General features: G+C 37.8%; 1 long non-coding RNA gene across 1 annotated transcript; it reads right to left on the reverse strand.

Moving 5' to 3' along the window:
• Window positions 1–2,082: 2,082 nt before the first annotated feature.
• Window positions 2,083–6,380, reverse strand: LOC107324745. Its single transcript, XR_001559549.2, has 3 exons — window positions 6,064–6,380; window positions 3,864–3,954; window positions 2,083–3,215 (listed from the first exon to the last, which is right to left on the reverse strand). It is a non-coding gene; the product is annotated as an uncharacterized LOC107324745 (long non-coding RNA).
• Window positions 6,381–11,280: the final 4,900 nt, after the last annotated feature.

Genomic DNA, 11,280 nt, shown 5'->3' on the forward strand with positions numbered 1-11,280 from the left:
CTCCTTGGCTGTGTACCGAAATCTGTAATCTTTCATTTCTCTGTAGAAATGCTTTAATCACATCATTGCCCATCAGTGATAATTCATCCCTAAAGTATTCAAGGTCTACAGTATTCAGTGTTCCGTTCACTTCACCTAAATTTCCTAGCAAAGTACTTAAAATGCTACCTCTCCCTTCCACTTTCAAATATTTCTCAGTCCATTGCTTCAACAGGTTTTGCTCAGCATGTATTCCAGTTGAATAATTAGGAAATTTAATGGAATTATTACTTGAGTTAATTTGCAACATATGTAACTTTCCACTCCAAACTCGAATGACCTGACTTTCCACAATGTCTTTGGAAAGCTGGGCTTCTGGGTTCATAGATTCTCTTCTAAAACAAGAGTTGGTATTTTTCTAATAAAAGGAAGTAAAGTGAGCAGATGAAGATGGTCTGTGAGGATGAGCTCTGGTACACTTCGACTTGATCTCCACATGAATACACCTATTCTCTAAATGTTAGATGAAGTTGTTATGGAGTGATGGTTGCTGAGGTAGAGAAACAGCTGCGTAGCTGACATTGTAGCTATTGTGATAATAGTCACAAACAAGAATGGTAGTGGGAAATAGGAGATACTGTTTCAGAAGTTTATACAAGAAACCCATGGATTTGTGCAAACTGGATGGACTTAGCATCACAGATCACAGAATCACAGAATCATACAGAATCACAGAATGACCTGGGTTGGAAGGGACAGAATCACACAGAAACACAGAATGACCCGGGTTGGAAGGGACCTCAAGGATCATGTAGTTCCAACCCCCCTGCCTGGCAGGGCCACCAAACATACACATTTACTAGATCAGGTTGCCCAGGGCCCCGTCCAACCTGGTCTTGAACACCTCCAAGGACGGGGCATCCACAACCTCCCTGGGCAGCCTGTTCCAGGGCCTAACCACTCTCCTAGTAAAGAACCTCCCCCTAAAATCCAACCTAAATCTTCCCTCTTTCAGCTTAAATCCATTTCCCCTTGTTCTGCCAGTGGAGTAACATACAATGCAGACCAACACAAATGGGAGTAAATACTTGTTTATCATAGCTGAAATTCTGAAAATTTTCAACCTCATTAACAAAATATAAGGTATTGTTTTAGGAGCACATAGCACTTGTAGAAATGCTCTGAAGTGTTTAAAAGTGAAAAATCATCTCGCCATCACCAGACTACTAAATTCAACAAAAGTATCATAAAAATTTAATTCAATTTGGACGCAAAAGACAAGACAGATACAGGCAATTATTGCAACTTCACACCAGCTTTCCTGCTGAGGCCTCTTGTTCCTTTGCTATTGCTTTAAGCTGAGAGGCATCTAATTCCGCTTCAACTGTGATTTGTACCATATCCAGTTTTACAGATAATTTATTTTTCAGTTGATTTTTTTAAAAAAGGAAATCTTTATGATGTTTCCTTTTATTTTGTAGTGTAATCTAAACAACAGCCCATGCCTCAATTTTTGGTTTAGCTTATTCCCTCTTTTCCAAACTAGTGTCCTCCATGAAGTCAGGAACAGCTTATATAATTCACAGAATCACAGAATGATTTGCATTGGAGGGGACCTGTAAGATCATCTATTTCCAACTCCTCTGCCATAGGCAGAGACACCTCTCTCTAGACCAGGTTGCTCAAAGCCCCAGCCAAGCCAGGCACTGAATGCTTCCAGGGAGGGGGCATCCACATTCCTTTCTGGGCAACCTGTTCCAGTGTCTCAACACCCTCACAATAAAGAATTTCTTAATATCTAGTCTAAATCTACCCTCACTCTTTTTAAAAACCATTTCCCCTCATCCTATCACTACATGCCCTTATGAAAATTCCCTCCCTAACTTTCTTTGCAGGTACTGGAAGGCCACTTTCACATAAGGTCCCCCCAGAGCCTTCTCCAGGCTGAAGGGTCCCAGCTCTGTCAGCCTGTCCTCACAGGGGAGGTGCTCCAGCTGTCGGATTGTCTTTGTGGCCCTCCTCTGTATCTGCTCCAACAGCTCCATGTCCTTCTTCTTTTGGGGGCCCCAGAACTGGATGCAGTACTCCAGGTGGGGTCTCACAAGAGCAGAATCACCTCCCTTGACCTGCTGGTCATGCTCTTCTTGATGCAACCCAGGATACAGCTGGCCTTCTGGGCTGTAAGATGTCTGTACTTGTTTAATTCTGTATGTGTAATAAGTTATGCAACCATTTGTCTAGCTCCCATGGAACACACTTAGTTTTCTTTAGCAGACATGAAGACAATAGTCCTTAAAAGCAAAACTGGTGTTTGTTTGGCCTCACCCTCATATTTGTTTTAGGGTTCCTGAAAATTCTCTTTACACAAAGTTTTACAATATATGAATCTATGTGATGTTTTTTCACCTATTATTATCAATATTTTTATATTTAAATACGTTACAGATATATATATAAATTTTTCTGATTCTCTTCAAGTTATATCAGGATAGATGGAATCAATTAGGTCTGTGTAGGATCTAATCTTTCTTTCTCTATTGAGGGCATCCTAGGTAATTTAGACAACTAATTTTAGAAGAATTTAGGTGAGATGAATTGCACCATTAGTAGCTAATGTGGATTTTAAATGACATATTAGCTGGAGAAAATTTCCTGCTGACAAGCCGAGATAGCTCACACCCCAGAGTGCTAAAATCGGTGACTTTTAGGGTTGTCTCCTGCAAATGTCAGGTCTGAGTAACTCTTTGCATATGGATAATTCTGAAGATTAAAACCATACTGGTATTTTGTGAATATCCAAGAAGCCAAGAGGGATGAGCAGGTCAAAAGAAATGCTCTAGGTAACACCAGTTCATAGCAAAATGGTGGAGAAATTATAAGGATTCTCTTGACAAAATATAAAATGGAAGATTTATAATTAATACACAATATTAATATCATTTATAAATAAGCTTAGTAAGATTTTTATGAAAAACAGGCTTTCATTTATTACAGTTATTGTTGAAGGGAATACGTAGCATTTGATTCGCTATATATGACACGTTGATAAAAGTATAAGGATATGCAGTATCAGTAAAGTACATCCTTAAATGGATTAAGAGCTGTCTCAGAGGTCTCAAAAGAACTTATCAGCAGGGAGTTATTACTGATGATAGCATTTTTAGGAAAGGTCTCTAGAGAGTAGTCCTAGTTCTTAGTCAGCTGCATTTTCATCAGCCCTGTGTTCTTCATCAACACTATTAGAAATAAATAACAATAAAATCAGTGGTGTTAACATTTGCGAATGGTCCAAAGAGGCAATGAATGCAAAAATCAATCAATCAAACAAACAAACCCTAATCAACAAAGCAGAGTATTCTGGATTGCGAGGGAGAATGCTGAGCTCATCAAAACACAGAAGGACAAAGATGAGGAATAAGATGGTAGACTTTAATTAACAGGACAGAATCTGGATCCTGGAAAACAATGGGAGGTTTTAATTTCCTTGTGTTATCTGCTATAACAAAATTTTTACAGTGTTTAAAATCAAGAGCTATATATAGGGAATGTGAGGGCAATTTTACCTCTCTACACAAAATTTCCGGTGTGTGCAGATGTGGTTTCCACATTTTGTAAGACAATTTAAAGAAAAGAGGGGAGAAGAATCACAGAAGTGACTTAAATGTTGAAGAAAATATTTCACTGTATCAGACATCATTGCATCACTGAAACAGCGTCTTTAAACACCACTTCTTCCGTGGTATTACTCTGTCATTCAAACTGTTGGTGCCTTTGAACAATATATATACATATATTTATGCACATATTTATGTAATCTCTCAAGCAAGATTTTGTACTGGTGCCCTCAAGTTAGATTATTATGTTCACTAACTTATATTACTCACCTACATAGTATGAAGGTTGGAAGTTTTCTTTTGGTCAGTTAGTCTCATGCTTCTCAGGAACATTCTAGCCGCTGCTAATTTATGTTTGTGCCTGGATGCAAAAAGAAATTATAGCAACACAAGGAATGTGAAATATACATATGTGAAGTATATATACATAAGTCCTTATGTATTAAGTGACTGAGTGAATACACAGAATATCTGACAGAGTTTTGCTACGTGACCGTTAACGTGGGTAGCGCTAAGCTGGACACTGTTCATCAGAAATAACCAATTATTAAAGTATTTTGTATTAAAGTACATCCTGAGATCTATGTTTAACTTTAGCTTATCAAATAGAAGGCGTCCTTATAAGAATGTGTAAGTACATCCAAAAGAAAGCAGTACTAAGCGCTAAAGGCTTCCCAGTGGGAACTAACAAAAACAACAAATTCTGCATGGCCAAAAATATTCAAAATAAGAATTGGGCACATTTCTGTTTTGCTATTTTGTTAACAGCGAGTCTGTCAAACAACAAGAACAACTGTCAGAGGAGATGGAGGTTTTCATTGTTGATGTTATAAAAACAGTAGTGGATATCTCTCGGAAGATGATTCAGATTTCCTTTAGGAGTTACTGGCCTCTATAAAAGTATTTATGTAAAGTTTAATAGCCTGTGTTATAATGAAAGTCAGACTAGAAGATCTAATACTGTCTCCAAAGGAAATAATCTATGAATAAACTATAATAAAAGTATTAAATGAGAAATTGAATTGGAAAGCTCCATTCAATTGTCTAATAAATCAAACCAGTGGCTGCGATTCTTTCTTGAAATTCTGGGGCTGAATCTTCTTTTTAATTTTCTGCTGAGGCTCAAACATTCAATTGTGAATTGACACGAAACATACATATCTCTCGCATCTCTCTCTTATAGTGTCATATATCATGGTAATATGCAGAAAACTGAACTGAGTGGGAAGGTAAGCTGTAAGATGTGATGCTAGAGCCGAAAGAAATCCTACTAAGATCAAAGAGGTCGACTAGAAAAGAGAAAGAGGACATCTATCATTTGCTAAACGATACTTGCAGTACTGTAACTTTTTTGATAGGTGAGATTAAAGCAGCAGCATGCTCCATTCATATAGTAGTTACTCTTGCAATGCTGACATGCTGCTTTGAAATTAATCCACATTTCTGCAAGTTTCAAAGATGTTTACAAAGCTGAAAGTAAACATAATTGCTTTGCAAAATGTAATGATGTTGACTTACTAATTAACTTAAAGAGGTGATTTCATGATCACTGGCTACCATTAAATTGGTTGTTGTTTATTTTTGCAGAATCATGCAATGTGTTTGTTTTAAACAGCTACATCAATTTCCCATATAATTGCAAGATCTAAGGGGAATAAAATTGAAACAAATAGCAGGAGACAAATGCAGGAGCTATATCTTACAGATATAAAAGGCCAATTTGTTTTGTGGCTTCTAACTGTTGACAAGTCATTGGAATGAAATGTGCTTTCAGAAGTTGTGTGGCTGACATCATCCTATTCAGCACAGAGCCATCTATGTGTATTCACTCCCTTTGAAAGTTCCAGTAGTTGATGCTGAATAAGCAAAAAATATCTTTGAATACAATAAAAAGACAAACTATGGGAGACAACAGCTGAGTCACGAAGAGAAAAGAGAAGGAAAGATTAAAAATAAATAGGAAATGAATTAATCAAAAAGATGCTGCTCTGTGCAGTCAGGATAAACCACAGAATGAAAATGAAAACTGACAAAATAATGACAATGAGAAAGAATGAGAAGGGAAAACAGAAGGGTGAATCAGACAAACAGAAGATCTTACCGCTAGCAAAAGAAAAAAGAAAAAAGGAAGAAACAAGACATAGAGTAACTCAGGCAGAAAGCAAATCAGTTTGAGAAAGGTAAACAGAAAACAGTTATTCATAGATGACAGATCTAAGAGATGTGAAGATAGATAAGGTGGTCATAGGTAGCACTGAGGGTTATAGCTAACAGAAAATGTCTAAAGGATCATATAGAGGATGGAATAATTAGTTTTACTAGGCAACAGAGATAAAGAGCAAGCACAAGCAGAGGAAAGAGCTGCTTCACTTTGATTTTTTATACCCTGTTACAGCAACCTCACTCTATGCTGCAGTTTCTGATTACTCAACAGATAATGTCAGGATGGCCTGAAAAATTAAAGACAAACCTTTTATTTTCCTTAAGTCCATGCTGTTTGGAAATTGGCTTCTTTTCTCATTTGAAGATGAGTCAATATAGATACTTGATGGTCATCTCTTTGCCTTTTGTTTGCTACGCTCTCCTTCTAGGGAGTTACAAAACAAATGCTGTCCCTTTTCATTTTTGATTTGCTGAGAAACTTCAACTTGCGCTGAATTTCAGCTTTGGGTTTGTTTAATCTGCTGATCTAAACAGGACACAGTTGGCATAAAAGAACTGCTGTTTTCAAAAGCTTATTTTTAACAATGCATATGATCTCTCCTCCTAAAAAATGACTCACTGCGAGCAAAGCACAGCCTAGCTACAAAGAATAACCCTTTTTCACAGTGACTAAATGAATTACGTAACCCCTTGTGTTTGAATGCAGGCTGCCCAATTGCAATAGAAAAAGGCTATGCACCCTGTCCCTGCATATTAGTGACAGGATGGAAAACTGTAAAGGTAGAGTGTACTCCCCAGTCTCTTTCAGCTGAATGTAATAGGATACTGAGAGTTTTACCCCCTTTGCTGTTTACACAGTATTTGACAGAGTCAGGGCCTGTCTGCCCACAGGTGGCTGCAGCCAGGTGGTGAATCACCTGTTCCTGAATATCAGGCTTTTATGGATCCTTGAGAGGGTGCCACTATCATAGTACCTCACTTACTCTCTGTGATTGCTGTGGAACACCTTTAAAACATCTGGGCAAGGACTTCCTTCAAAATGCTTAAAACCTGATTTCCAGCTCTGAAACCAACTCATTAACTTCAACAGCAGCATCTTGGCTTTGTTGTTGAGCCACAAAGATGGTGAAGGGAGTGGAGCATCTCCCTTGTGAGCAAAGGGTAAGGAGGCTGGATCTCTTTAGTTTGGAGGACTGAGAGGTGACCTCATTAACGTTTATAAATCTGTAAAGGTTATGTGTCAGGAGGATGGAGCCAGGCTCTTCTCAACGACATCTGGTGATGGGACAAGAAGAAATGGGTACAAGCTGCAAAATAGGAGGTTCCACAGAAATATGAGAAAAAACTTTTTCATGGAGAGGGTAACAGAACACTGAAACAGGCTGCCCAGAGAGGTTGTGGGGTCTCCTTCTCTGGAGACATTCAAAACCTGCCTGGATGCATTCCTGTGTGACCTAATCTAGGTGTTCCTGCTAAGGCAGGGGATTGGACTAGATGATCTTTTGAGGTTCCTTCCAATCCCCGACATTGTGTGATTCTGTGGGTTGTGGGAACTGCAGCTCCCAGAATTTAATCTCTTTAGGATCTACAATCACAGGCCCAGCTTTCTGCAAGACCAGTTGCACTGGGGAATGGTAGGGAGACCCAGGCATCATTTAAATTCCATGGTCTGTACCTGCTGTCTTGACCATGTGTTTTTTTTTTCAGCTCCTTCCATTTTCTATTTTACCTCCAGGTGAGCAGGAGCAGGAGCAGGCAGTGCCCTAGATTATGATGCTCTGCTACCTCCAGCTGTAAGATTTGCAGTTAAGGGTTTGTTGTCAATCAGCTGTGAGCTGTCAGTGGTCGGTAACTTCTTGTTCCGACTACACCATCACGTTTAACTTTATCCATCCTTGGAAAGCTATACATTCAAATCTAGGGAACGATGGCAACTGTATTGATCATAAAAATGCACTGTAATGTGCTCTTCAATCAAAAAGCCCCAACCTTTTAATAGTAAAGCGTTGTTTTATTATTTGCATTGACCTTAGTGAGCAATAAATATTAACATATTCTTTTATCCTTTCATATATTGAATAAGTGACATCTTTCTCCAACTATTCAACATTCTCAATCTGTTATCTTTAGTTTATTAATCCTTCCACTTAATTTCAGATTGCGACTTCTCATCTACAGTTCTTGTTTCTCTCATTTCAGTAACATTTTCACATGTAAGCCTTTTGTAATATTTTAATATTCTCATTAATTAGTTTGTTCTAGCAATGCATGAAAGGCTTCCTAAATGCTTCAAATATTTCAGTTACTTTAGGTACCTCAAAGACTTTGTGCCAAAACTTCTAGCATTGTACCTTCAAATATGTTTGTTTTAAGCCATGAGCTGTGCTTTAATTTTGAGTCTAGTAGAAATTTAGTGAAAGAGAGAAATGTTACTTATAGAGGTACTTTTGTTTCTATGGCGAACATTCACATTTCTATTTTTCACCTATATTGTTTAAATGCTTCAAAAAGACTCAGACTTTTTAGAGCTTAATGTCTTGCACACTCAAAATAGATCTTTGTAATTTTAACTGTGTTTTCACTCTAGTGGACTATTTTAATGCTTATTCGCCATTGGATTTTTTAGTTTTTAAGTTGAGACTGAATGTAACTGTGATGAGGCAAACCAAAGATTTCTGGACAACCAGCCATGTATTTAAAGTGCCAAAACAATTGTCTACTGTCAATAAAACTTATCTTGGTGTTCTTGGTGCCTCTCCACTAGTAAGAACACCTTTATTTACAAACACAAATCTTGGTTTTAGAGGCACAGTGACTTTGTCCATGGATGATAGACCTGAACTAGCATGGTGGAGTAAATGAGCCACAGTGTAAAGATAATCAGCAATTGCAACTAACCAAAGAACATAAGTATGCTGGAACTGAACATCTTTCTACCGAGACCGGATGTTCTCTAAAGGATAAATTTTATTACAACACCAGCTACAGGAATTTAAAAAAAAGAAATTAGATGTTAGTAAATTACATGGATTCTATGTTGTTGAAAATATAATTAGATGAACACAGGATCTTTTTCATCATAAATGTTTCAAAATGTCTATGATGACTGTGACAGACCAACTTGGCTGATTACCAGGAAATGCTTCACAATCTGTGGTTAGATGTAACAAGTGGTTAAATATTGCACGTTGTAGAGCCCCTGAATTTAGTGCAGAATGACAGAGAAATGCTGGCATAGGGATTCTACCATAGAGAAATGCCTATCATGCTTCTAGCTCTGTGGGGAAACCTCACAGGGAAATGTTCCAGTGCTTGCTGAAAGCTTTAGGGTTAGATTATGCCACATTAACAGCTAATTCAAATACAGCAAATTTAAAACTAATATTAAAATGCTGTTAAACTTTCTCAACAGAAAATGGATTTGGGCAGATGAATTTATTTTCAGAATGCAGCCAAAACATATAAAAATCTTTGAATAATAGAATGCAATAGTGTAAATTGCTATGCTACATGTGACCTCTCTTTTGACAACAGTGAAAAGAAGAGCACTGTCATAAGTATAGTGGCTTTCTTGATCTCTGCAGCTCAGTGCACAGCTGTTCTCAGTGATGGGAGGCTTGCAAGGAGAGACAAATGAGAAATAAGTCATGCATACAAATCCCTAATGCACAATAATTCTTGTGGCTGATAGCCCCAGCTAAATGCCTCCTCCTTAGAGTGATGGAGAGTTATAATCTGCATACCATTGATTTGTGCAAAATAAAAGACTAATTCTGAAACACAGTCCATTAACAGTTGACCATGGAGAAGAGTGTATGACAGTCTCCTCAAACACTCCGCTTATTTTGAATATTTGAGATGTTTATCAAGAATACTCTGCATAAAGTGTATATCTGTATCTCCAGCACTAGGGATAGTTCTTTGATGGTAACTCACACAGTGTACATCACTGAGTGTGCAATCATCAACAGTGCCTGTCCAGCAGGAACAGAGACCTTTGCGTTGCTTCTCTTCCTCCCTCTTCACTTCCTCTTCTCCCATAGAAGATCTGCCCATTGCAGCCGCCATCAGGCCTCCCCTCAGCTCCTCTGCTCTGGGCTGAGCACACTGAGGGGCCTCAGCTGCTCCTCATATGTCTTGTCCTCCAGACCTTTCGCATCTTTGTAGCCCTCCTTTGGGTGTTCTCTTATAGTCTTGTATCTTTCTTACACTATGGCGCCCAAAACTCAAGGTGAAGCTGCACCAGTGCAGAATTCAGTTCCTAGTTAACAGAACATAATAGATACCTAAGTAATGAGATGAGGCTCTCAACAACTCCCTCCCCCCAAACTATGAGATCTGTATAGATATCCTTTAAGACTGGTAATATGGGTTATCCATTTCTCTTCTGGATGATTGCTTTGATTATGCACTGCTTGCTTCTGTTGTTGCCTTACAGCACTGGTGGATGGAAGTGTTATATACTATATGGGAGCTTAATGAAATTTCTAAAAGAAAGCTTATTGCTGAGCTAAAAGAATTGATTACAACTCTGGAGTGTCTTAAATGCAAGCCCAACATTTTTGGGGGTTGGACTCGATGATCTCTAGAGGTCCCTTCCAACCCCTACAATTCTGTGATTCTGTGATTCCCCATTAAATGTTTTCACTAAGTCTAGGAAAACTTAGAAAATGCAAAATGTCCACTCTATGTAGACTAAAATAGAAATATATAAAATATGTTATATACATAGCTGATAAATTAGGACCCAGTATAGTAGGTGTAATGCAATGCAGATAAGATGAAAGAATTGCACATCTTTCAATGGCTCAGAAATGGCTTCTTCAGAGGAGCTGAAAATGTATGGAAATGCTGTTACAGCAAGAGAAATGGATGACAGTGAGAAGAGATCAATGTAATGCTTGTTCTTTGCAGAATATCAATACAGACAACGTATTAAACTGTATTTGCAAATAAAGTATCTGTAGATAGATTTACAAGTAGAAAGCAACATTTCTAAATATTACATAAATATAACACTAAAAATAGTGGGTGACTAGACAAGTGAAAACAAGCAGTATAGACAGATCCTCAACTGAAATAAAAGTATATAAACAGACACCTAAGCTGAGAAAAAATTATTAGGAGAGAGATGCATAAAATAATCAATAAAACAGTGAAGGTCAGCTGAATGCCTGTGCTTCTCTTATTCCTGGTATGGGAAGAAAAAATCAGAAGTAAAAAAATGGTTACAAATTTCATAAAAGAAAGCGTATGTTGACACAAGGCATCATTAACCTACTGAGTAGCATGAATTCCCCAGAGTATATATCTTCTGTACTTTGCAAGCTATGTTCTATCCTAATTCCCATGTAATACAATATGGAAGCTTTGTTACTGATCTTCAAAGCCATCATTGGATTAAGGACCCAACTAAACTGGGTAGTATCCCTTCATCTGTAACTTATGAAGACAAATGAGTTCTCCTAGCATAATCCAACAATAAACAGTGATGACATTCATAAGGATTAAGGGTAGTTTTTTT

This window comes from Coturnix japonica, chromosome 1, assembly GCF_001577835.2.
Source record: "Coturnix japonica isolate 7356 chromosome 1, Coturnix japonica 2.1, whole genome shotgun sequence".
NCBI lineage: Eukaryota > Metazoa > Chordata > Aves > Galliformes > Phasianidae > Coturnix > Coturnix japonica.